Source organism: Coregonus lavaretus (genome assembly GCF_964263955.1).
Source record: "Coregonus lavaretus genome assembly, chromosome: 16".
Lineage (NCBI taxonomy): Eukaryota > Metazoa > Chordata > Actinopteri > Salmoniformes > Salmonidae > Coregonus > Coregonus lavaretus.
In genome coordinates, this window is record NC_140003.1 from 12,065,024 (window position 1) to 12,092,854 (window position 27,831).

At 43.7% G+C, this 27,831-nt stretch overlaps 1 protein-coding gene and 1 pseudogene across 6 annotated transcripts in view; both read left to right on the forward strand.

The window, feature by feature from the left end:
* The first annotated feature begins 1,901 nt into the window (after window positions 1-1,901).
* Window positions 1,902-5,055, forward strand: LOC311143396 (ropporin-1-like; annotated as a pseudogene). Its single transcript has 6 exons — window positions 1,902-2,053; window positions 2,194-2,290; window positions 3,489-3,653; window positions 3,853-3,965; window positions 4,582-4,637; window positions 5,030-5,055. The product of its transcript is annotated as a ropporin-1-like (transcript).
* Window positions 5,056-8,791: 3,736 nt separating this feature from the next.
* The window catches only part of LOC311144135 (myosin light chain kinase, smooth muscle-like), a 107,440-nt gene continuing 88,400 nt past the window's right edge, over window positions 8,792-27,831 (forward strand). For 4 of the 5 annotated variants that reach the window (XM_084180122.1, XM_084180124.1, XM_084180125.1 and 1 more), the window contains exon 1: window positions 8,792-8,975. The gene's annotated coding sequence lies outside the window, so the exon portion shown is untranslated. Of the gene's footprint in view, window positions 8,980-27,831 lie in introns of all 5 variants that reach the window. The other variant, XM_084180123.1, reaches the window with a different exon arrangement.

Genomic DNA, 27,831 nt, shown 5'->3' on the forward strand with positions numbered 1-27,831 from the left:
GGATTTACACTAAACGCCCCACGTATTGAGTATAATATAGCCCAGAGCATCCCAGAAAATTAGCTGTAGCCTATAAAGTCAAGGCATCAGCATATGGTTGCATTAGAACGGTTTCTTGGCAGTTCATTCTAGTGATGTCACGAAAGCTGCACAATGAAAGTGGTTTGGCTATAAAAAAAGCATCAACATGATTTTACATCTATAACCTGTCGTTTACAGAAAAAAAAGTCATAATAGTACGAAGTCCGTATCTTCCCCCAAATCCCTTGCCTTCTTATTTATTGTAAAATCCGCCAATCGCGCAGACAGGAGCTGTATCCGCACAGCCTGGATCAGCAGGGTGTATTCCTAACAATAGCTCAGAACCGGACCCCTCCGCTCCTATACCCACGCCCCCTAAACACACTCCTTTCCCTTTTCACTACATTGCTGAGATGAATAAACTGCTGTGGAGAAAGTTGACAAGAGGCCGTGATATATTACTTATTTATGCATAAAAAATAACCCCTTTCTTCAAACCAATAACCTATGCATTTTCTCCCAACATAGGTAACACAAGATTACAAAAGTAGAAATACAAGCATTTCGCTGCACCCGAAATAACATCTGCTAAATAAGTGTATGTGACCAATACAATTTGATCATAACAATGAAGTTAGGCTACTGCTCTGAAATGTGGGCTTGAAGCCTACACAATTCAATTTGTTAACTCCATTTCTATATGTAGGGCGAAAAACAACTAATGTTAGACTATTGGCCATTTCATTAGGCTTATTAAAATCATAAAGACATCGCATTCAATGCGACACTGTGATCACGCTGTTGTCTGGCTGGTAGACAGAAAGCTAAATACTCCCCTCTAGTGATAGCCTAGTGTTTTCTGTAGACCACCAAAAAATGACACAATAGTAGCACGACGCTACACTTCACAAGGACTTAGCGCTATGTTACTTGGCTACCTACCTAGCAGGTATTAATTTAGAAATAAACAAATTAAACAAAAACGCAGAGGAAAATGTGTTTTCTTTCTTGGGATAGAGCTAAAGGAGATCAGTAAATTGATCATTCTTCTTATGTTGGAATACCTGTGCTTGCTGGCAGAAAAAACAATTGGATGGCCATCATAAGTAGGTCTAAACAAAAATGTTAGAAACATTTGTCGTGGAGCTTACTTTTTCCATCAAGTCAGTCTTGAAGAACGAAAGGAGCAACTTCTTTGATTTAAATAAGACTTTATTTACTTAGCATTTCGATAGAAATATTTCAAATAGCGTGACAAATAAACGTTAAGGCTTAGTGGGCCTTCATCCAGGCATAGGGTTGAATGGTCACATGGGCTCTAAATATCACCTTTGGGTGGCACAGTAACCAATCAAAAAATATGTAACATAATTCAATTAAATAACAGAATACAGAGATGATATAGGGGTGTGAACATCAAGTAAATAATAATAATAATGAAAATAAAAACAGCAGGTAGCCTAGACGTTAAGGGGGACAGCAGGTAGCCTAGCCGTTAAGGGGGACAGCAGGTAGCCTAGCCGTTAAGGGGGACAGCAGGTAGCCTAGCCGTTAAGGGGGACAGCAGGTAGCCTAGCCGTTAAGGGGGACAGCAGGTAGCCTAGCCGTTAAGAGCGTTGGAACAGTAACCGTAAGGTCCTCAAGCCTATTAGGTGAAAATCTGTCGATGTGCCCTTGAGCAAGGCACTTAACCCTAATTGCTCCTGTAAGTTGTTCTGGATAAGGGTGTCTGCTAAATGACTAAAATGTTTAAACTGAAAAAGTTATATAGCTAATAGACTATTATTAATAGTAGATTTTTTTTAAACGGTGATACAATTAATTATCTTGCTCTCTTGCTCTCTGTCTCAGATCACCATTAGGACACTGTGTTCCCAGACATGTCTAGGCCTAATCCAACTGGAAGTGAATGCAGTCACACTAGAATGAATGGATGTGTTAATATTCCACAAGAGTTGCCAGACTTTCTGCTGCAGTTCACCAAAGATGCCATCAGAGCTCAGCCAGAGGATATCCTTGAGTATTCCACTGTGTGAGCTCAAAAAACTATTTTAAAACACTTGAAGAAAAATATGCTTCTTTGGATTCCAGCATTTCACTGTATGTACCATATTTAATTGTAAACACACAGTGAGTGAAGTTTCAAAGCCCATACTATTTTTGTTTGTGCAGGTACTTCACAGCTATGGAGAAAGGACAGTCAGTGAATCCACATCCTGAAACCAAAATGGAACTGACAAATTAGATATTGGGAATTTTACATTCCCAAATATAATACTGTATCTTAGGTCATTTCTTGATGTGTAATTTGTGCACACTTGCAGTTAACATTCAAAGCAACACAGATTAGGCCTACTAACCTGGAATTCCTTCAAAGGTGGACATCCCTTCAAATTAGTGGATTCGGCTATTTCAGCCACACCCGTTGCTGACAGGTGTATAAAATCGAGCACACAGCCATGCAATCTCCATACATAAACATTGGCAGTAGAATGGCCTTACTGAAGAGCTCAGTGTCTTTCAACGTGGTACCGCCCTGCTAGAGCTGCACAGTCAACTGTAAGTGCTGATATTGTGAAGTGGAAACGTCATTGAGCAACAACGGCCCAACTGTGAAGTGGTAGGCCACACAAGCTCACAGAACGGGACTGCCGACTGCTGAAGCGCGTAGCGCGTAAAAATCTGTCCTCAGGTGCAACACTCACTACCGAGTTCCAAACTGCCTCTGAGATCACCATGTGCGATGCCAAGCGTTGGCTGGAGTAGTGTAAAGCTTGCCGCCATTGGACTCTGGAGCAGTGGTAACGCGTTCTCTGGAGTGATGAATCACGCTTCACCATCTGGCAGTCCGATGGACAAATCTGTGTTTGGTAGATGCCAGGAGAACGCTACCTGCCTCAATGCATAGTGCCAACTGTAAAGTTTGGTGGAGGAGGAATAATGGTCTGGGGCCGTTTTTCATGGTTCGGGCTAGGCCTCTTAGTTCCAGTGAAGGGAAATCTTAATGCTACAGCATACAATGACATTCTATACGATTCTGTGTTTCCAACTTTATGGCAACAGTTTGGGGAAGGCCCTTTCCTGTTTCAGCATGACAATTCCCCCGTGCACAAAGCGAGGTCCATACAGAAATGGTTTGTCGAGATTGGTATGGAAGAACTTGACTGGCCTGCACAGAGCCCTGAACTCAACCCCATCGAACACCTTTGGGATGAATTGGAACGCCGACTGCGAACCAGGCCTAATCGCCCAACATCAGTGCCCGACCTCACTAATGCTTTTGTGGCTGAATGGAAGCAAGTCCTCGCAGCAATGTTCCAACATCTAGTGGAAAGCCTTCCCAGAAGAGTGGAGGCTGTTATAGCAGCAAATGGGGGACCAACTCCATATTAATGCCCATGATTTTGGAATGAGATGTTCGATGAGCAGGTGTCCACATACTTTTGATCATGTAGTGTACCTCCCAGTTATCTGAACGGGGGAGCATTAGGAAGCTGGAGATTGGGTATATGATATGGAAAAGTTTGTATGTGCCAGAGGATACCTTGAGCCACATCCTTTCAATGGGAAAGTTCGGTGACTAAATTGAATGGAATAAATTCCTTACTTCATGTTGCAGTTATCTTGGAAAGGTAAATATTAATGCATTCAAAATGCTAATTATATGTCATTTCATTGTAGATCATTTCTATACATAGACTATATACTGTATCTCTCACATGACCAATAAAGTATGTGTCCCTTGAGAAAGAGGTCTTTTGACTCCAATGGGACTTCCTGGTTAAATAAAGGTTGATGCTTTATTCACCCTCTTATTCCATATCTTGACAGACCCTTAAAGCTGCCCTGAGTTACGCCTGCTACATACTGAACTGCGATCCCAACTGTAAGCCTCCAGATGCAAGTGTCATTTGAAACCTTCAATTTCTCTACACCTGCCTGCAGTTGGGAATGGGAAAATCTAACAACTGCAGATTGACAGATTTCTCGGCCAAAAAAAAAACCCCAAAAAGAGAGAGCGTCTGTGAAAAGCATTTATGACACCTCGATAGATAGGGTTTGAAGATGTATTCAAATCAGTGTGTCAATGTCAAGTCACATCACTGCTCAGTGTAAAATCATTTTATTGAATCATTTTGTATTCATTATAAATTCCTTATTTTCTCTGTATCCTGTTTTGTTTCTCACAGGAACTTGAACATCTGGATCCAACTACATGATTCATCCTTACCAATCAGATCCCATTGTAGTGGAAATAAATGTTATTCTATTTTAACTTAGACTCTAGAGTCATCCTCTTTTCTGCTTTACATTCACTGCTAAAACATTTGATCTTAAATATCACAAAGAACATACTTATTACTTTCCAAAGCAGCCTTCAATGTGATGAGATAACAGCAATATTTTCAAATGGTGCAGTCTTGTAAGCCTACAGTCAGTGTGTATGTGCGTATGTGTGTGTGTCTATGTGTGTGTGTGTGTGTGTCTGTACGTGTGTGTGTAGGTGTGTAGTTCTCCCCATAAGACCACCCCTAACACTGGGAGTGTGTCGTCCCACAGATGGACCCGCTGGGCCACCAGGTGTCAGGAAGTCACAGCCTTCCTCAACCAACCAGGTCGGCCCTGCCACCAAAATACACACTTCTCTCGGCCTATTTTAAGCTTGCTCAGCTCTGAATGTGCTGTGTAATGCATGCACACTTTGCTTTCACTACATTGGCTTTTTATGATTATCTGAGTTCAGATAAATCATGTCTGATTTGCTTTGAGATTGTGTTTGTCCTGTAGCTATATCTCCAATCATAATCAACATGTGGTAATTGAAACCCTCCTTTGTGCATTTTGTCAGCAACAAAATGCTTAGTGGAATTCAAAATGGTAATTTCTGAGACAGATTCCCTTGTTGGTTGTGTTCATGATTGGAATAATCTGTCTACTGAGCCTAGGATACATACAGGTAGATTAGATGATATTGCAAATAATCCTCTGATTACTTGGTTTGTTCCAGCTCCTGCCATTTCCATGGTCACCTGAGCACGGAATGTTCTGCAGTCTAAGTTGATCTGTGGGCCAGGCAGCCTGGGTCCATCAGACCATGACCTGTTAACAGGTCACAGAGCACTGGTCCTCTGCCAGGATCCTCATGGTTTACCCACAAACACAGACGCACAGACAGAGACAAATGCACAGCATGTGGTTAAAGCATCCAACAGCCACAACCAGGAGGAAGTCCTAATATGGACACCGTGAGCCTAAATCAGGTATAAGTCGAGTGTATAAAGCGGGAAGCAGCCTATGACTTGTCTTGGGAGAATGATCATGACTATGTGGACATTACCCTCATGATTTCAATTGTTTGGCCAAACTTTTCAAGCGAAGAGCAGCTGTACTGTACATCAAAAACATCACAGAGCCATGAAAATCAAGAGACAGTGAAATATCTCCTTTGAGTGCTTACTATGCACTGAGCCTCTTCATTGCAAGCTCTATACAGCATATTACTGAACCTTGGTTATGGGGAAATGAGGCCAAGGCACGCACTGAATGCACCCTAAAAGTTATTAACCTTTATAAAATAGATTTTGCATATCTGTAATACACAGGGAAAATAATCTGTAGGAAAAATTACTATTTCGAAAGAGATTGGCAAACAGACCACAGGATATTATGGGAGAGTTATTGCATGTATTGGGCAGATAACTACTCATATCAGACAGCTGGGGATAATTCAGTAGTACACTTTCTAACTTTAGTCAGTAGATGGTGCTATGCACCAGAAGGCCTGGGTACATTGTAATACTGTATGAATTAACTAACAATTGTTATGGATTTTGTAACATATTTGAAACAACCTCACTGTCCACAAATTTAAACAAATTGGACTTTGGAAATAACCCCAAAAAACATCCAAACACATAAATAAGTCTCAATACCTTACACATTTCAGTTTACGAACCAAAAACCTCACCTCAAAGGACATGTCAAAACTGAATGTCTTGCCACATGGCAGTATCACTCTCCAATTGGAAAAGTGCGTTGCCAAAACCAGGCCATAAAACATTCCTAGAAACCACACAGCGGGTTGACCGCTTTAATCAGTGGAGTGGGTTGGCCAATTACAGAGATACAGCCACAAACTGACAGGAAGAAAAGAATTACGCCATCATCAGGGAGATAAGCAGATCAGTGGCGCCTGAGGTCATCTCCCTCTCAAACTGATTCCTCGAAAGGTCAAGGTCAACATGGTTATACAGTAGCTATCTCTGGTCCAGGGTGTTAGAGTGGCTGCTAACTCTGAGCCCCTTAACAGCCATACTAACGCCCTGGACCAGAGCTATACAGGTGCCTACATGTTATGGTAAGGTCAGGTGCATTCTGTAAAATGTGCATTTATTGTATTTTATCCTAATGACATTTTCCATCTTTCCATCCAAATGGTGTAGTCGTTCTTAATAAGCCAGTGGAATACACTTGGAAGTTGGAGAAGTGTGGAGTGAGAAAAACACAAGAACACTCCAATAAAGCATATCAATGTTTTTCACTACATGATTTAAGATACACAACTAATGTGTATGGGGGATGATTTTTTGCCAACGCTCAGTGTTGAAACCATTTGAAACGGCCTTCCCTAGAGCCGGGTTGATACTGTATGTGGAGGGAAGCACAGAGGGGGGCTTCCTATACCTCTGTGTTTCAGACAGTTTGGGATTGTTTTGTCTGGAGTTTCGTTTGAGGCAGCACTCCCAGAGAATGTTTACTTTTACCTTTCCGGTGGGCTAGCTACTCTTGATCTGATTCCCATGCTGAAGTAGCCTACTGTAAGACCTGCCTCTTTCTGGAATGGGTAGGGGTGGGTGTCAACATTTTTACATGTAATATGAGATGACCTTATAGAAGCTGAACACCTTTAATATAACAGTGTATATAATTGTTTTGTGAAGTGTGTTATAGCTAACCTATTAGACGTTTATCATTTTGTAATACCTAAAATACAATAAGTACTCAGGAGAACTGCTTAGCCCACCCAGAGAGGTATAAATCCTATTTGCTTAACCAACACAGTTAATTAGAGGATAGGAGAGGACACAGAGTTACAGATAATACACTGATTTTCTGATGGACTGATAAACTGAAGTGTAGTAGTACAACATAGCACAATATCCACTAGAGAGCAATGACGTAACACTGATGCTGACCTCTCAATGCACAATTGGAAAATGAGTTATGATCTGTTCAAAACGTTAGATGAGGTTTGGTAAGTATGCAGTTTGACTTAGAGAGCTTCCAGCATGTGCTATTTGATCAAGTTGGTGACAGAATACCATACTAAATATCTCTTCCTTTGCATAAACCTAAGAAAATATCTCATCATTATCATCATCGAATCACACGTTCCATTGATACTTTCTCTCAAGCTCTTGGTAGTTTGTTTCTAGCATGTGGACTGTTTGGATGTTTTTCCAACATCTAGTCTGCTGACTTCTTTTTGCTTTCTGTGTTTCCTATATAGCACTGCCATCACTGAGAGTTGACAGGTTGTGAAATCAGCTGCAAGTCAAGAAATGCATTTCACCGGGTGCTGTAACAGCCAGGAGACGTGGCAGGTATCCATTCAGCCTCTAACTTGAACCCCATACTGACTAAATGACCATTCCACATGTTACAACTGCCTGCCTCAACTCTTGCCACTGCTCAGCTCCAAGAACATTTATTTTTCACAGTAATATTTAATGAGTGGTGTAAAGTACTTAAGTAAAAATACTTGAAAGTACTACTTAAGTCGTTTTTTGGGGTATCTGTACTTTACTTTACTATTTATATTTTTGACAACTTTTACTTTTACTTCACTACATTCCTAAAGAAAAAATGCAATTTTTTACTCCATACATTTTCCCTGACACCCAAAAGTACTCGTTACATTTTTAATGCTTAGCAGGATAGGACAATTGTCTAATTCACACACCTATCAAGAGAACATCCCTGGTCATCCCATACTGCCTCTGATCTGGCGGACTCACTAAACACATACTTTGTTTGTAATTGATGTCTTGAGTGTTGGAGTGTACCCCTGGCTATCCGTAAATAAATACAAAAATAAATACAACATACAAAGTATATTTAAAATAAAAAACGTTTAGACTTTTACTCAAGTAGTATTTTCCTGGGTGACTTTCACTTTTACTTGAGTCATTTTCTATTAAAGTATCTTTACTTTTACTCAAGTATGACAATTGTGTACTTTTTCCACCACTGTATTTCATCGGCACAAAAATAACTTTACACTTTAAATGGGGCTTTTTGTTTTGAGCAATCACAACCTGTCCAGGTAATGATGCGAGTAAGCCTGATAAGCTGGGCATTCAAGGTTATCAATACCTATCTATTAAGGTTTGAAAGCTGGTTACATTTCAGAATAATAGCTTTCTGATTGTAGGCAATGTGAAATAAGCACTGAATAGCCTATTTAAGTTATCTATTTGAATTTACCAGCTGAATATTGTACTAATCCTCAAATAAATAGCGGAAGAAGTTGATGGCCATTGGTTCAAAACACCCTTGAGCTGAGAGCAATATACATCATGTAGTTCATACATAATTTACAGTTTACAAAGGCTGTGACCCAGACCATACAGTACATTTAGGGAGAGATTTGCACATTTTCAGACCTCCCCCTTCCCCTCTCGCACGACCAATGAAAGGTCTCGCAACGTAGGTTAAGAACTGACGCCAAAAAGTTTGATACTGGCAAACGAAAACCGCAAGATCTGAATAAAGTAGTGTCGGCGGTAAGTCCGACGGGTGAGTGACCTACCTGTCTTTGAAAGCGCGATTCATTTTTCTCGCTGAATTATTTTAGAAGGTTCTCTCTTCACATTGAAAAGTTTGAGCAAAGGAGCAGCGTTTCATATTGGGTGGACACTACTTTGTAGCACTCTTTGCAACGTGCTGCTAAGGTAAGTCCAAATATTGAACATTTTTGTGTTTATTTCTTTAGGTTACTCTATTATTGATGTAACTTTGTTGTTTGCATGCGTTTCTATTTTCAGCGCCCAAATACATTAACTATTTTTAGAATTTAAATTTAAATGTATGAATTACATTATTCTACTGAAATATTAGTAGCCTAATACTTTACCGCAATATTTTCAAGCTAGTGTTTTTTTAAGAGCCTTTCATTTATTGCCTTTGAGTTCTAAATTGTACATAAACACTGCAGTAGATGAATACATAATCATGTAGTGTATTTTATTTCAACATGGTTGCAGGGCAATTCGTAATGTTCTGCAAATACATCTGTGACACTTCATTTAGTATGATATATTACGTTACATTATAAATTGAATAGCAGTTGTACAATATCATGCAAGTTATAGGATGTATAGTATCATACATCTTGGAAGATGTATTGTAATGACCGCGATAGATCATAAATACATTTACGTTACATTTGATTCATTTAGCAGATGCTCTTATCCAGAGCCACTTACAGGCGCGATTAGTGTTAAGTCCCTTACTCAAGGGCACATCGACAGTCGGACCTTTAGGTTACTGGGCCAACGCTCTTAACTGCTATTCTCACACGGATCACATGGCCTGTCCATGTGAAGGCCTTATCCTTCGGCAGCAGGTGGTTTAGGTCAGTTGTTCCCAACCTGGGGTACTAGGACAAGCCCTGTACAAACCTCCTGTAGTATGAGGCCAGGCCCAGGAAGCTCTGTCTGAGGGCTCAATGAAGTCCACCCACTGCATCTCCAACACCGCCTTGTCTGCTGCCTCCTGGTGTGCCAGCGGGATACAGCGGGGATGCATCTTGATGGCTGGAGCATTGCCTGTGTCGATCTCATGCTGCACCAGATGAGTCTGACACCTCCTAACTCAGAGCAAAGCTTTGTTTGAACTCAAACAAAAACTGCCACAGCTGGGGGAATGTCACACACAGCCGTAGGGGCGGGGGCGTAGCTATGATGTGCAGGTGACAAGGGGGCTGGGAGGAAAGTCACACACTGATGTGGGGGGGCAGCCATGGGTCTCCTTGACTGCCTTAATAAGGGGGCCGTTGGGCTGCATGAATGTGACATTAGGGGGGCCATGGTGACAGCAGGCCCTCCCTGGAAGCTCAGTGTGCCCGTCTAGATCTAACTTCCTTCCATCCTTCCCCCTATTGTCAAAGTAATTATTCCCTTCCCTTTCATGGGTGCCAGCTCACCTGTGACTGTGCAGAGATGCACAGTTGTGGCCTCAAACTGAACCCAACCTGTTACAATTCCGGCTTCACCATGGTTACCGTGGATCCAGTGTCCACCAGGGCAGAGCAGGGCACCCCCTCCACAGTGACAGGGATGTGACAAAAGTCCCCAACACAGGTCCGGCCCACCACCACAACAGGTTCTATCCGCTTGCAGTTGTCTGCTTCTGGGGGAAGTGGAGCCTCGCTCCCCCGTCTGTGCTGTTGGGCTGGCGATGGTGGGGGTTGGGAAAGAGAGCCAGGGGTCCGCACTGCCCCGTCTATGCGGACCCCGAGCCGTTTCCCTGGGCTCTGGGGGACATTGGGCAATTCCTGCGGAAATGGCCTGGCTGGCCACACTCCCAGCAGACCATGGGGCCAGGGCGTGTGTTGCGTGCTGTCTGTGTGCTGTGTGCTGTCTGTAGCGATACAGCACAAATTAGTTCAGTCATTTCAGTCACCCATGCAGGCTTTTACAGCTCTGGGCTGCTCTGCACCACAGCCCGCACAGTGGGTGTGTCTCCAAACGCCCCCACTGAAGCCCCAGCCCACACATTCTCCCTCTCCAAAGCCACCTCCAAGGCATTCTGTAATGACTCGGGATGAGCCAGCTGGGTCTGTGTGCGCAGCTCTGTAGAAGAGTGCGCCTGTATGAACTGGTCGGGTGCCAGCTTGCTCTGCACGGAGGGGGGCATGTGAGCATGTGCCCGCCAAGTGAGGCTCTCAAAGTCATTAGCTACCCCCTGTAGCGGCTCCCCTGGCTGCTTGCGTCTACTACCGGTACTCAGTTTGTAGCGCAGTAGCCCTCAGTGCTCTAACTAAAGCCCCATAATCACGTCTATCCTCCGGGCTAAGCAACAACAAACAGGACAGAGCATCGTCCATGAGGCACAGAGCTAGCTTACAGGTTCACCTGCCTCATCTAAAGCCTATTCTTTTAGGTTGTTGCTATATGCCACCAAATGCTAACAGTCAGTATCTAAACTGAACAAAAATATAAACGCAACATGCAACAATTTCAAAGATTTTACTGAGTTACAGTTCATAGAAGGAAATCATTCAATTTAAATAAATAAATTAGTCCCTAATCTATGCATTTCACATGACTAGGCAGGGGCGCAGCCATGGGTGGGCCTGGGAGGGCATAGGCCCACCCACTTGGGAGCCAGGCCCAGCCAATCAGAATTAGTTTTCCCAGACAAAAGGGCTTTATTACAGACAGAAATACTCCTTAGCACCCCCCCTCCCCCTCCTCAGACGATCCCGCAGGTGAAGAAGCAGGATGTGGAGGTCCTGGGTTGGCGTGGTTACACGTGGCCTGCGGTTGTGAGGCCGGTTGGATGTACTGCCAAATTTTCTAAAACAACGTTGGAGGCGGCTTATGGTAGAGAAATGAACACTCAATTATCTGGCAACAGTTCTGTTGGACATTCCTACAGTCAGCATGTCAATTGCACTCTCCCTCAGAACTTGAGACATCTGTGGCATTGTGTTGTGTGACAGAACTGCACATTGTAGAGTGGCCTTTTACTGTCCCCAGCACAAATGCACCTGTGTAATGATCATGCTGTTTAATCAGCTTCTTGATATGTCACACCTGTCAGGTGGATAGATTATTTTGGCAAAGGAGAAATGCTCACTGTAAACAAATATGTGCACAACATTTGAGAGAAATAAGCTGTGTATGGAACGTTTCTGGGATCTTTTATTTCAGCTCATGAAACATGGGACCAACACTTTACATGTTATGTTTATATTTCTGTTCAGTATAGATAATGTGTATGAAATGCTTGATAGTGTGTTTGATGTAAACAGAGAGGTCTATTTTCTGGGTGACCTGAACATTGCCTGGTTAGCAACTAGCTGTCCTCTCAAGGGGAAGCTTCTAACTGTGACTAATGCCTGTAATATGACCCAGGTTATCACTCAACTAGAGGGCATACCAATAGGGTTGGTTCTGTGACATCCACTTGTATTGATCAAAGCCAAAGTGCCAAAGGTTGGGCCTGAAGTAATTTAATAGATCTTACAAAATGTTTTCTCAGGACTCTTTTGTTGAAGATGTAAAACATGTATGTTGGTCTGATGTGTATGAGTCAGTAAATCCAGATGCCGCACTGGGAGTACTTGTAAAATTAGTCATGCCATTGTTGACAAGCATGTTAAGAAATTAGTGGTGAGAACTGTTAGAGCCCTCTGAATTGATGATGAATTGAAAAATGGTATAGTTCAAAGAAATGATGCGAAAGAGATGGCAAACAAGTCAGGCTGCTCAGCTGATTGGTTGACATACTGAAAGTTGAGAAATTACATTACCAAACCAAGATAAATGACATAAAACACAATGGGAAAAGACTTTGGAGTACCTTAAATAATATCATGGACTTTGGAGTACCTTAAATAATATCATGGACTTTGGAGTACCTTAATTATATAATGGGCAGAAAACCCAATTGATCTCCATTGTTCATTAAAGTTGATGGGTAATTTATAACAAAACATTTCAATATTGCCAATCATTTCAATTACTATTTCACTAGTAAAGTGGAAAAACTCAGAATTAAAATGACAACATTGAACACTGAACCATCAATTTTGTTTTTAATCAAATAATGAAAAAGAAGGATTGCTGTTTTGAATTTGGTCAAGTTCGTGTGGGAGAGGAGGAAAAACGATTGTTATCCATCAATAATGATAAGCCACCAGGTATAGACAACCTTGATGGGAAATTGAGAATGATAGCAGACTGTATTGCCACCTCTATTTGCTATATCTTTAACCAAAGCCTAAAGGAGTGTTTGTATCCACAGGCGTGGAAGGAAGCTAAAGTAATTCCATTGCCTAAAAATAGTAAAGCACCCGTTGCTGGCTCTAACAGCCACCCAATCAGTTTGTTGCCTGTTAAACTGATGGAGATAATTGTGTTTGACCAAATACAATGCTATTTTTCAGAGAACAATTTAACTACTGACTTTCCACATGCATATAGAGAAGGGCACTCAACTTTTACTGTGCTGACTCAGATAACAGATGATTGGTTAAAATAAATGGATAATACAGTGCCTTGCAAAAGTATTCTTCCCCATGGCGTTTTTTTCCTATTTTGTTGCATTACAACCTGTAATTTAAATGGATTTTTATATGGATTTCATGTATAGAACATACACAAAATAGTCCAAATTGGTGAAGTGAAATTTAAAAAATAACTGTTCGAAAAAATAAATAACGGAAAAGTGGTGCGTGCATATGTATTCACCCCCTTTGCTATGAAGCCCCTAAATAAGATCTGGTGCAACCAATTACCTTCAGAAGTCACATAATTAGTTAGATTGCACACAGGTGGACTTTATTTAAGTGTCACATGATCTGTCCCATGATCTCATACACCTGTTCTGAAAGGCCCCAGAGTCTGCAACACCACTAAGCAAGGGGCACCACCAAGCAAGCGGCACCATGAAGACCAAGGAGCTCTCCAAACAGGTCAGGGACGAAGTTGTGGAGAAGTACAGACCAGGGTTGGGTTATAAAAATATATCAGAAACTTTGAACATCCCACGGAGCACCATTTAAATCCATTATAAAAAAAATTGAAAGAATATGGCACCACAACAAGCCGCCCACCAAAACTCACGGACCAGGCAAGGAGGGCATTAATCAGGGAGGCAACAAAGAGACCAAAGATAACCCTGAAGGAGCTGCAAAGATCCACAGCGGAGATTGGAGTATCTGTCCATAAGACCACTTTAAGCCGTACACTCCACAGAGCTGGGCTTTACGGAAGAGTGGCCAGAAAAAAAGCCATTGCTTAAAGAAAATAATAAGCAAACACGTTTGGTGTTCGCCAAAAAGCATGTGGGAGACACCCCAAACATATGGAAGAAGGTACTCTGGTCAGATGAGACAAAAAATTCCCCACAGTGAAGCATGGTGGAGGCAGCATCATGCTGTGGGGATGTTTTTCATTGGCAGGGACTGGGAAACTGATTGAAAGAATGATGGAATGGCACTAAATACAGGGAAATTCTTGAGAGAAACCTGTTTCAGTCTTCCAGAGATTTGAGACTGGGACGGAGGTTCACCTTCCAGCAGGACAATGACCCTAAGCATACTGCTAAAGCAACACTATAGTGGTTTAAGGGGAAACATTTACATATATTTACATTTACATTTTAGTCATTTAGCAGACGCTCTTATCCAGAGCGACTTACAGGAGCAATTAGGGTTAAGTGCCTTGCTCAAGGGCACATTTACGTCATTTAGCAGACGCTCTTATCCAGAGCGACTCACAAATTGGTGCATTCACCCTATAGCCAGTGGGATAACCACTTTACAATTTGGGGGGGGGTAGAAGGATTACTTTATCCTATCCCAGGTATTCCTTAAAGAGGTGGGGTTTCAAATGTCTCCGGAAGGTGGTGAGTGACTCCGCTGTCCTGGCGTCGTGAGGGAGCTTGTTCCACCATTGGGGTGCCAGAGCAGCGAACAGTTTTGACTGGGCTGAGCGGGAACTATGCTTCCGCAGAGGAAGGGGAGCCAGCAGGCCAGAGGTGGATGAACGCAATGCCCTCGTTTGGGTGTAGGGACTGATCAGAGCCCGACGGTACAGAGGTGCCGTTCCCCTCACTGCTCCATAGGCAAGCACCATGGTCTTGTAACGGATCCGAGCTTCAACTGGAAGCCAGTGGAGTGTGCGGAGGAGGGGGGTGACGTGAGAGAACTTGGGAAGGTTGAACACCAGACGGGCTGCGGCGTTCTGGATGAGTTGTAGGGGTTTAATGGCACAGGCAGGGAGGCCAGCCAACAGCGAGTTGCAGTAATCCAGACGGGAGATGACAAGTGCCTGGATTAGGACCTGTGCCGCTTCCTGTGTAAGGCAGGGTCGTACTCTCCGAATGTTGTAGAGCATGAACCTGCAGGAGCGGGTCACCACCTTGATGTTAGCGGAGAACGACAGGGTGTTGTCCAGGGTCACGCCAAGGCTCTTCGCACTCTGGGAGGAGGACACAACGGAGTTGTCAACCGTGATGGCGAGATCATGGAACGGGCAGTCCTTCCCCGGGAGGAAGAGCAGCTCCGTCTTGCCAGGGTTTAGCTTGAGGTGGTGATCCGTCATCCATACTGATATGTCTGCCAGACATGCAGAGATGCGATTCGCCACCTGGTTATCAGAAGGGGGAAAGGAGAAGATTAGTTGTGTATCGTCAGCGTAGCAATGATAGGAGAGGCCATGTGAGGATATGACAGAGCCAAGTGACTTGGTGTATAGGGAGAAAAGGAGAGGGCCTAGAACTGAGCCCTGGGGGACACCAGTGGTGAGAGCACGTGGTGCGGAGACAGCTTCTCGCCACGCCACTTGGTAGGAGCGACCGGTCAGGTAGGACGCAATCCAGGAGTGAGCCGCGCCGGAGATGCCCAGCTCGGAGAGGGTGGAGAGGAGGATCTGATGGTTCACAGTATCAAAGGCAGCAGACAGGTCTAGAAGGACAAGAGCAGAGGAGAGAGAGTTAGCTTTAGCAGTGCGGAGAGCCTCCGTGACACAGAGAAGAGCAGTCTCAGTTGAATGACCAGTCCTGAAACCTGACTGGTTTGGATCAAGAAGGTCATTCTGAGAGAGATAGCAAGAGAGTTGGCTAAAGACGGCACGCTCAATAGTTTTGGAAAGAAAAGAAAGAAGGGATACTGGTCTGTAGTTGTTGACATCAGTGGGATCGAGTGTTGGTTTTTTGAGAAGGGGAGCAACTCTCGCTCTCTTGAAGACGGAAGGGACATGGCCAGCGGTCAAGGATGAGTTGATCAGCGAGGTGAGGTAGGGGAGAAGGTCACCGGAGATGGTCTGGAGAAGAGAGGAGGGGATGGGGTCAAGCGGGCAGGTTGTTGGGCGGCCTGCAGTCACAAGTCGCAGGATTTTATCTGGAGAGAGAGGGGAGAAAGAAGTCAAAGCATAGGGTAGGGCAGTGTGAGTAGGACCAGCAGTGTCATTAGACTTAACAAACGAGGATCGGATGTCGTCAACCTTCTTTTCAAAGTAGTGGTGGGGGGGGGGGGGGATTCAGGAGGGAGGAAAATGTGGCAAAGAGCTTCCTAGGGTTAGAGGCAGATGCTTGGAATTTAGAGTGGTAGAAAGTGGCCTTAGCAGCAGAAACAGATGAAGAAAATGTAGAGAGGAGGGAGTGAAAAGATGCCAGGTCAGCAGGGAGCGGAGCTCTGTTCTGTGAGCTCGCAATGAGTCATCAAGCCACGGAGCTGGAGGGGAGGACCGAGCCGGCCGGGAGGATAGGGGACACAGAGAGTCAAAGGATGCAGAAAGGGAGGAGAGGAGGGTTGAGGAGGCAGAATCAGGAGATTGGAGGGAGAAGGATTGAGCAGAGGGAAGAGATGATAGGATGGAAGAGGAGAGAGTAGTGGGAGAGAGAGAGCGAAGGTTGCGGCGGCGCATTACCATCTGTGTAGGGGCAGAGTGAGTAGTGTTGGAGGAGAGCGAGAGAGAAAAGGAAACAAAGTAGTGGTCGGAGACATGGAGGGGAGTTGCAGTGAGATTAGTAGAAGAGCAGCATCTAGTAAAGATAAGGTCAAGCGTATTGCCTGCCTTGTGAGTAGGGGGGGACGGTGAGAGGGTGAGGTCAAAAGAGGAGAGGAGTGGAAAGAAGGAGGCAGAGAGAAATGAGTCAAATGTGGACATAGGGAGGTTGAAATCCCCCAAAACTGTGAGGGGTGAGCCATCCTCAGGAAAGGAACTTATCAAGGCGTCAAGCTCATTGATGAACTCTCCAAGGGAACCTGGAGGGCGATAGATGACAAGGATATTAAGCTTAAATGGGCTAGTGACTGTGACAGCATGGAATTCAAATGAGGAGATAGACAGGTGGGTTAGGGGAAAAATTGAGAATGTCCACTTGGGAGAGATGAGGATTCCTGTGCCACCACCCCTCTGACCAGATGCTCTCGGGGTATGCGAGAACACATGGTCAGACGAGGAGAGAGCAGTAGGAGTAGCAGTGTTTTCAGTGGTAATCCATGTTTCCGTCAGCGCCAGGAAGTCGAGGGACTGGAGGTTAGCATAGGCTGGGATGAAGTCAGCTTTGTTGGCAGCAGAACGGCAGTTCCAGAGGCTGCCTGAGACCTGGAACTCCAGGTGTGGGGTGCGTGCAGGGACCACCAGGTTAGAGAGGCAGCAGCCACGCGGTGTGAGGCGTTTGTGTAGCCTGTGCAGAGAGGAGAGAACAGGGATAGGCAGAGGCATAGTTGACAGGCTGTAGCAAATGGCTACAATAATGCAGAGGAGATCGGAATGAAATGAACTAAACATCTGGAAGAAGAGAGAGCAGGGCCTCCCTCACCAAAACTTCCACCTCAGAAACTATAATTGTTTCACTGAACCACCCGAACAAAAACTCTCCCAACTTCCACCTTTAGAAATCAGAATTGTTGTGAACCACAGCGGTTCAATGTTTAAAGGAGTAGACTCAACCCACTTTATTCAGCTAGCTAACTATGACACCATAGCTAACTAGCATGCTAGCATCCAATAACACACAGTTTAGCACCAACACTTGGTCACAACAAACCACCAATAGTGTGTTAACACACTAAGCAGATAATTAGTGTCCGTGTCTAGTTCCTTTCATAACGCAGCAATAATTAAACGTTGGCTAGCTTAGCACAAATATATTGTATTTAGCTGCCACAGTACAGCACACAATGGCTACTGTGTTGACTCTGTTCGAAAAACGGCTAGCTAGCTAGCTTCGTGCTACACCGAAGACAATGCCAACCTACAGTAACTACCCACAACAGCCCACGATGCCTAACTATGACACCATAGCTAACTAGCATGCTAGCATCCAATAACACACAGTTTAGCACCAATACTTGGTTACAACAGACTACCAATAGTGTGTTAACACACTAAACAGATCATTCGTGTCCGTGTCTAGTTCCTTTCATAACGCAGCAATAATTAAACGTTGGCTAGCTAGCATAAGTATATTGTATTTAGCTACTACAGTACAGTTAGCTGGTCGTGTTGGCTAGCTAGCAATGGCCACTGTGTTGACTTTGTTTGAAGAACGGCTAGCTAGCTAGCTTCGTGCTAGACCCGGCACCGCCGAAAAACAATGCTAACCTACAGTAACTACCCACAACAGCCCACGATGCCTAACTATGACGCCATAGCTAACTAGCATGCTAGCATCCAATAACACACAGTTTAGCACACAGTTTAGCACCAGTACTTGGTTACAACAAACTACATGTCTGGAATGGCCTAGTCAAAGCCCAGACCTCAATCCAATTGAGAATCTGGGGTATGACTTAAAGATTGCTGTACACCAGCAGAACCCATCCAACTTGAAGGAGCTGGAGCAGTTTTGCCTTGAAGAATAAAAAAATCCCAGTGGCTAGATGTGCCAAGCTTATAGAGACATACCCCAAGAGACTTGCAGCTGTAATTGCTGCAAAAGGTGGCTCTACAAAGTATTGACTTTTTTTTTTTTGGGGGGGGGGGTGAATAGTTACAGTGAGGGGGGGAAAAAGTATTTGATCCCCTGCTGATTTTGTACGTTTGCCCACTGACAAAGAAATGATCAGTCTATAATTTTAATGGTAGGTTTATTTGAACAGTGAGAGACAGAATAACAAAACAAAAATCCAGAAAAACGCATGTAAAAAATGTTATAAATTGATTTGCATTTTAATGAGGGAAATAAGAATTTGACCCCTCTGCAAAACATGACTTAGTACTTGGTGGCAAAACCCTTGTTGGCAATCACAGAGGTCAGACGTTTCTTGTAGTTGGCCACCAGGTTTGCACACATCTCAGGAGGGATTTTGTCCCACTCCTCTTTGCAGATCTTCTCCAAGTCCATTAAGGTTTCGAGGCTGACGTTTGGCAACTCGAACCTTCAGCTCCCGCCACAGATTTTCAATGGGATTAAGGTATGGAGACTGGCTAGGTCACTCCAGGACCTTAATGTGCTTCTTCTTGAGCCACTCCTTTGTTGTCTTGGCCGTGTGTTTTGGGTCATTGTCATGCTGGAATACCCATCCACGACCCATTTTCAATGCCCTGGCTGAGGGAAGGAGGTTCTCACCCAAGATTTTACGGTACATGGCCCCGTCCATCGTCCCTTTGATGTGGTGAAGTTGTCCTGTCCCCTTAGCAGAAAAACACAGCCAAAGCATAATGTTTCCACCTCCATGTTTGACGGTGGGGATGGTGTTCTTGGGGTCATAGGCAGCATTCCTCCTCCTCCAAACACGGCGAGTTGAGTTGATGCCAAAGAGCTCCATTTTGGTCTCATCTGACCACAACACTTTCATCCAGTTCTCCTCTGAATCATTCAGATGTTCATTGGCAAACTTCAGACGGCCCTGTATATGTGCTTTCATGAGCAGGGGGACTTTGCGGGCGCTGCAGGATTTCAGTCCTTCACGGCGTAGTGTGTTACCAATTGTTTTCTTGGTGACTATGGTCCCAGCTGCCTTGAGATCATTGACAAGATCCTCACGTGTAGTTCTGGGCTGATTCCTCACCGTTCTCATGATCATTGCAACTCCACGAGGTGAGATCTTGCATGGAGCCCCAGGCCGAGGGAGATTGACCGTTCTTTTGTGTTTCTTCCATTTGCGAATAATCGCACCAACTGTTGTCACCTTCTCACCAAGCTGCTTGGCGATGGTCTTGTAGCCCATTCCAGCCTTGTGTAGGTCTATAATCTTGTCCCTGACATCCTTGGAGAGCTCTTTGGTCTTGGCCATGGTGGAGAGTTTGGAATCTGATTGATTGATTGCTTCTGTGGACAGGTGTCTTTTATACAGGTAACAAACTGAGATTAGGAGCACTCCCTTTAAGAGTGTGCTCCTAATCTCAGCTCGTTACCTGTATAAAAGACACCTGGGAGCCAGAAATCTCTCTGATTGAGGGGGGTCAAATACTTATTTCCCTCATTCAAATGCAAATCAATTTATAACATTTTTGACATGCGTTTTTCTGGATTTTGTTGTTGTTATTCTGTCTCTCACTGTTCAAATAAACCTACCATTAAAATTATAGACGGATAATTTCTTTGTCAGTGGGCAAACGTACAAAATCAGCAGGGGATCAAATACTTTTTTCCCCTCACTGTATGCACTTTCAAGTTTTCAGTTTTTTGTCTTATTTCTTGTTTGTTTCACAATAAAAAATATTTTGCATCTTCAAAGTGGTAGGCATGTTGTGTAAATCAAATGATACAAACCCCCAAAAAAATCTATTTTAATTCCAGGTTGTAAGGCAACAAAATAGGAAAAATGTCAAGGGGGGTGAATACTTTCGCAAGCCACTGTAAGATGATAGTTGGAGCTGTATTGTGAGGATTTCAGTGCAGCCTTTGATGTTATTGATCATAAATTGTTATTGAACACTCAGTTGCTATGGCTGTACATCACCTGCCATCACAATGTTGGAGAGTTATTTATCCAGTAGAACCCAGAGAGTGTTCTTTAATGGAAGCTTATCTAACATCCAATATGTGCGGTGTCCCTCAGGGCAGTTGCCTTGGGCCGTTAACCTTCTCTATTTTTACAAATAACTTGCCACTGGTCTTACACAAAGCTAGAATGACTATGTATGCAGATCATTACACACTCTACATGTCAACACCCAAAGCCAGTGACCTCAATGAAATTCTAAATAAGGAGTTACAGTCAGTATCGGAATGAGTGTTAAATAAATCTTAAACTAAAAGCATTGTATTTGATTCAAAACATTTTCTAAGGCCTAAACCTCAGCTGGAGTTGTGTATTTAAATTGTTTTTATTTAACCAGGTAAGCCAGTTGAGAACAAGTTCTCATTTACAACTGCGACCTGGCCAAGATAAAGCAAAGCAGTGCGATAAAAACAACAACACAGAGTTACATATGGGATAAACAAAACATTAAGTCAAAAATACAACAGAAAATATATATACGAATGTAGTAAGTTATGGAGGTAAGGCAATAAATACGCCATAGTGCAAAATAGTTACAATTTTGTATTAACACTGGAATGATAGATGTGCAAAAGATGATGTGCAAATTAGCAAAATAAATAACAATATGGGGATGAGGTAGTTTGGTGGGCTAATTTCAGAATGGCTGTGTACAGGTGCAGTGATCGGTAAGCTGCTCTGACAACTGATGCTTAAAGTTAGTGAGGGAGATAAGTGTCTCCAGCTTCAGAGATTTTTGCAGTTCGTTCCAGTCATTGGCAGCAGAGAACTGGAAGGAATGGCGGCCAAAGGAGGTGTTGGCTTTGGGGATGACCAGTGAGATATACCTGCTGGAGTGCAGACTACGGGTGGGTGTTGCTATGGTGACCAGTGAGCTAAGATAAGACGGGGATTTGCCTAGCAGTGATTTATAGATGACCTGGAGCCAGTGGGTTTGGCGACAAATATGTAGTGAGGGCCAGCCAACGAGCGTACAGGTCACAATGGTGGGTAGTATATGGGGCTTTGGTGACAAAACGGATGGCACTGTGATAGACTACATCCAATTTGCTGAGTAGAGTGTTGGAGGCTATTTTGTAAATGACATCACCGAAGTCAAGGATCGGTAGGATAGTCAGTTTTACGAGGGCATGTTTGGCAGCATGAGTGAAGGAGGCTTTGTTGCGAAATAGGAAGCCGATTCTAGATGTAACTTTTGATTGGAGATGCTTAATGTGAGTCTGGAAGGAGAGTTTACAGTCTAACCAGACACCTAGGTATTTGTAGTTGTCCACACACTCTAGGTCAGACCCGCCGAGAGTAGTGATTCTAGTCGGGTGGGCGGGTGCAAGCAGCGTTCGGTTGAAGAACATGCATTTAGTTTTACTAGTGTTTAAGAGCAGTTGGAGGCTACGGAAGGAGTGTTGTATGGCGTTGAAGCTCGTTTGGAGGTTTGTTAACACAGTGTCCAATGAAGGGCCAGATGTATACAAAATGGTGTCGTCCGCATAGAGGTGGATCCGAGCGTCACCAGCAGCAAGAGCGACATCGGCCCGAGAATTGAACCCTGTGGCACCCCCATAGAGACGGCTAGAGGTTCAGACAAGAGGCCCTCCGATTTGACACATTGAACTCTATTTGAGAAGTAGTTGGTGAACCAGGCGAGGCAGTCATTAGAGAAACCAAGGCTATTTAGTCTGCCAATAAGAATGCGGTGGTTGATGGAGTTGAAAGCCTTGGCCAGGTCGATGAAGACTGCTGCGCAGTACTGTCTTTTATCGATCGCGGTTATAATATCGTTTAGGACCTTGAGCGTGGCTGAGGTGCACCCATGACCAGCTCGGAAACCGGATTGCATAGCGGAGAAGGTACGGTGGGATTCGAAATGGTCGGTGATCTGTTTGTTAACTTTGCTTTCAAATACTTTCGAAAGGTAAGGCAGGATGGATATAGGTCTGTAACAGTTTGGATCTAGAGTGTCACCCCCTTTGAAGAGGGGGATGACCGCGGCAGCTTTCCAATCTCTGGGGATCTCAGACGTTACGAGATGTTGAACAGGCTAGTAATAGGGGTTGCGATAATTTCTGCGGCTAATTTTAGAAAGGGTCCAGATTGTCTAGCCCAGCTGATTTGTAGGGGTCCAGATTTTTCAGCTCTTTCAGAACATCAGCTGTCTGAATTTGTGTGAATGAGAAGCCGGGTGGGGCATGGGCAAGTTGCAGCAGAGGGTGCAGAGCTGGTGGCAGGGGTAGTGGTAGACAGTTGGAAAGCATGGCCAGCCGTAGCAAAATGGTTGTTGAAATTCTCGATTATTGTAGATTTATCTGTGGTGACAGTGTTTCCTAGCTTCAGTGCAGTGGGCAGTTGGGAGGAGTTGCTCTTATTTTCCATGGACTTTACAGTGTCCCAAAACTTTTTGGAGTTAGTGCTACAGGATGCAAATTTCTGTTTGAAAAAGCTAGCCTTTTCTTTCCTAACTGATTGTGTATATTGGTTCCTGACTTCCCTAAAAAGTTGCATATCACGGGGGCTGTTCGATGCTAATGCAGTACGCCACAGGATGTTTTTGTGCTGGTCAAGGGCAGTCAAGTCTGAGGAGAACCAGGGGCTATATCTGTTCTTAGTTCTGACGTCTTTTGAATGGGGCATGCTTATTTAAGATTGAGAGGAAAGCACTTTTAAAGAACAACCAGGCATCCTCTACTGATGGAATGAGGTCAATATCCATCCAGGATATCCGGGCCAGGTCAATTAGAAAGGCCTGCTCGCTAAAGTGTTTTAGGGAGCGTTTGACAGTGATGAGGGGTGGTCGTTTGACAGCGGGCCCATTACGGACGCAGGCAATAAGGCAGTGATCGCTGAGATCCTGGTTGAAGACAGCGGAGGTGTATTTAGAGGGTCAATTTGTCAGGATGATCTCTATGAGGGTGCCCATGTTTACAGATTTAGGGTTGTACCTGGTAGATTCGTTGATAATTTGTGTGAGATTGAGGGCATCTAGTTTAGATTGTAGGTTGGCCGGGTTGTTAAGCATATCCCAGTTTAGGTCACCAAGCAGTACGAACTCTGAGGATAGATGTGGGGCGATCAGTTCACATATGGTGTCCAGGGCACAGCTCGCGGCTGAGGGGGGTCTGTAGCAAGCGGTAACAGTGAGATACTTATTTCTGGAAAGGTGGATTTTTAGAAGTAGAAGCTCAAACTGTTTGGGCACAGAACTGGATAGCCTGCAGAGCTCTATCGTACTATCTCTACAGTAGATTGCAACCCCACCCCCTTTGGCAGTTCTATCGAGACGGAAAATGTTGTAGTTGGGGATAGACATTTCTGAATTTTTGGTGGCCTTCCTAAGCCACGGTTCAGACACTGCTAGAACATCAGGGTTGAGTGTGCTAACGCAGTGAATAACTCAAATTTAGGGAGGAGGCTTCGGATGTTAACGTGCAAGAAGCCAAGGCTTTTACGGTTACAGAAGTCAACAAATGATAACGCCTGGGGAGTAGGAGTGATACTGGGGGCTACAGGGCCTGGCTTAACCTCTACATCACCAGAGGAACAGAGGAGGAGTAGAATAAGGATACGGCTAAAGGCTTTAAGTACTGGTCTTCTAGTGCGTTGGGTACAGAGAAAAAAAGGGGCAGATTTCCATGCGTTGTAGAATAGATTCAGGGCATTATGTACAGACAAGGATATGGAAGGATATGAGTACAGTAAATGTAAACCTAAGCGTTGGGTAACGATGAAAGAGAGAGCATCACTGGAGGCACCGATTTGAGTCGGTCTCCACGTGTATGGGGGGTGGGACAAAGGAGCTATCTAAGGCAGGTTGAGCTGGGCTGGGGGATCTACAGTGAAATAGTACAATAACAAAAAACCGAAACAGCAATAAACAAGGCATATTGACATGTGAGAGAGGCATAAAGCAATCACAGGTGTTATTCGAGAGAGCTAAGACAACAGCTGGTAATGGCGACAAAGTTTGGGCTGAGGCTAAACATAAACAGGATGCGGTACCGTAAAAAGGAACAGTCCAGCAGGCATCAGCTGTATAGCTGAGTTATCATAAGGTCCGGTAAACAGCAGTAGGAGAGTTCGGGGGTTGCTATAGCACTGGCGAGCAAGAGGCCACGGGTAGCGTGTGCTAGCGGGCCGGGGCTAGCAGATGGATCTTCGTGGTCGACATCGTAAGGGGAAGCCTGTTGTAACTACATCAGACGATTTCGTCGGCAGACCAGTCGTGTTGGATCGGTGGGGCTCTGTGTCAACACTAGGAGGTCCCGTCCGGTTGACAGAGAGGTAGATAGCCGGGAGAAGGGCCTGGCTTTAGGCTAGCTCAAGGCTGATTAGCCACAACAACGTCCATTTGGTTGCAGCTAGCTAGCTGCGATGATCTGGTGTTAAAGGTCCAGTGATTCAGTGATTCCGGCAGAAAAACCGATATGTTCTGGGTCGATAACGCGCTGTGCAGACTGGCCGATAATAGTCCAGGCTAGAGCTGGCTGGTAGGTAGTGCAGGCCACGGACAATGGTGAAAAACCGCTAACGGTGGCTAATAGCAAGTAGCTAGTTAGCTGGCTACTCCCTTCCGGTAGACAGAGAGGTAGATAGCCGGGATATGGGCCTGGCTCGAGGCTAGCTCACGGCTAACTGGTGCTTGCTTCGGGGGCAGTGGTGATCAGCCAAACAGCAACATCCATTCGGTTGCGGCTAGCTAGTTGCGATCCGGTGTTAATGTCCAGTGATTCAGTTATTCCGGCAGAAAAATCTGATGTTCTGGGTGAAAACCGCTAACGGTGGCTAATAGCAAGTAGCTAGTTATCTAGTTTCAACTGGAGATTCTAGATAAAAGGTAAGTCAATAATATAATCCGTTCCACATTGAGTGAGGCGGGTTGCAGGAAAGTATATTTTGTAGAAGGATGAAAAGTGTGATAGGGAAATATGTACGAAAAATACAAAAAAACAGGCTATTTACACAAACACACAACAAACAACACGACCGCACTGCTACGCCATCTTGGATCTTGGGTGTGACCATTGATCAAGTTGAGGAAACTAAATTCCTAGGTATAACATTGGATGGTCAATTATCATGGCCAAGTCATATTGACAAAGATGTTGTGAAAATGGGGAGGGGTATGTCTGTTATAAAAATATGTTATGTGTTTTTGACACACAAATCAACTGTACTAGCTGTTCAGGCTCTGGTCCTGTCCCATCTTGATTAATGTCCGGTATGGGACAAGTGCAGCAAAGAAAGATCTAGCAAAGCTGCAGCTGGCTCAAAACAGAGCAGCACGCCTTGCCTTTTACTGCACATACATAATTAACATCAACAACATGAATGTCAGTCTTTCCTGGTTGAGTGTTGACAAGAGATGTACTGCTTCTCTTCTAGTTTTTATAAGAAGTGTTTCTGTAATGACAATGTCACATTGTTTGCGTAGTCAAAAAACATACCCCACAAGACATGCCACCAGGGGTCTCTTCACAGTCCCCAAGTCCAAAACGAATTCACGGCAACGCACAGTATTATACAGAGCCATGATCTCATGGAACTCCCATCTCCAATTACTCAAGCAAATAGCAAAATTACCTTAAAAAAAAGTATTAAATAACATTTTAATTTTAATGTGTCTGTGTGTGCGCCGTTCCATTAAAATATTATTTAATATATTTTTTACGGTAATTTTGCTATTTGCTTGAGTAATTGGAGATGGGAGTTCCATGAGATCATTACACAAAAAGTATATATATATATATATATATATATAATAGTATAAACAATAACACACACCATTTTTAGTTGTATTGTTTATACTATTTATTATATATATATTTTTGGTTGTATTGTTGTATTTAAAATTTGTTTGACTGTCCTTGTCTATCAGTGTTTTGTTACTTGTCATGCTTTGTGTTTTTTGTGGACCCCAGGAAGAATAGTTCTTGCATCTGCAAAAGTTAATGGGGATCCGAATAAACCAAACCAAATCATGCACACCGTATTCGTCCGCCGACTCTTCCTTCACTCTCGGACTACCATGAAACATTTTCAGTCTCTCTGGCTAATCCACGTACCTAGACACCATGCTAATCCACGTACATAGCCACCGTAGTCAGCTAGCTAGCTAGCTTAATTTTTGTTTTTACTTCTGACACCAATGTAATGACCGCTAGATCATCAATAAAATAATTTTTTTTTTTATATACTTTGTTTATTGAATTTTCAGTACCAGCATTTAGTAAATAATTGCACTTGAAAGTTATTTGGTATGAATATGGAACAACAATTTGAAGACAACGATACAGCAAAACATGGAGAGACAGACATGAAAGAAAAAATAGACATTAAGTACATAAATAAGATAAAACACAAAAAAAAAAAAAAAAAAAAAAAAGGAAGAATATCTGTTTTGATCCAGTTGTTATAGGTCAGCTAGCACAGTTATTACCGTCCTTAACATCCGAGATGTCGTATATGCACATACCAGGCTTCTTACATCACCAATATATAAATATACATCACTCTGGAACTGCAGGGAAATGTATTCTTTTGACATAAGAAAAGAAGGGAGCCCACTTTGCATAAAATTTGTCTACAGACCCATTGAGTGTCTGTTTTATTTTCTCCAACTTTATGCAATTCAAAATAGATTTAATCCAAAGAGCATGAGAAGGGGCTGCAGAGGATTTCCATCTAAGTAAAATTAATCGTCTCGCTAACAACGTGACAAAGGCAATTACATCCTTATTCATTTTGGTCAATTGTATTGTGGGTAAGGAAACTCCAAATAATGCAATGAGAGGGTCTGGCTCGATCTGTGTGCCGCTTAATTCTGAGAGTGTGTTAAAGATGTCTTTCCAGAAACCAACAAGAGATGGGCAGCACCAAAACATGTGCACATGATTAGCAGGGGACTGGTTACATCGAACACAATTAGGGTTCACATCCTTGTAAATTTTTGATAGTCTTGCTTTGGTCCAGTGGGCCCTATGAATGAGTTTGCATTGGATGAGGCCGTGTCGAGCGCAAATAGAAGAGCTATGTACCCTTTTGAGTGCCTCTTCCCATAGTTCATCAGATATTTCCTCACCCAGTTCCTCCTCCCAAGAGGATTTGATATTGTTTAATGAGATGGC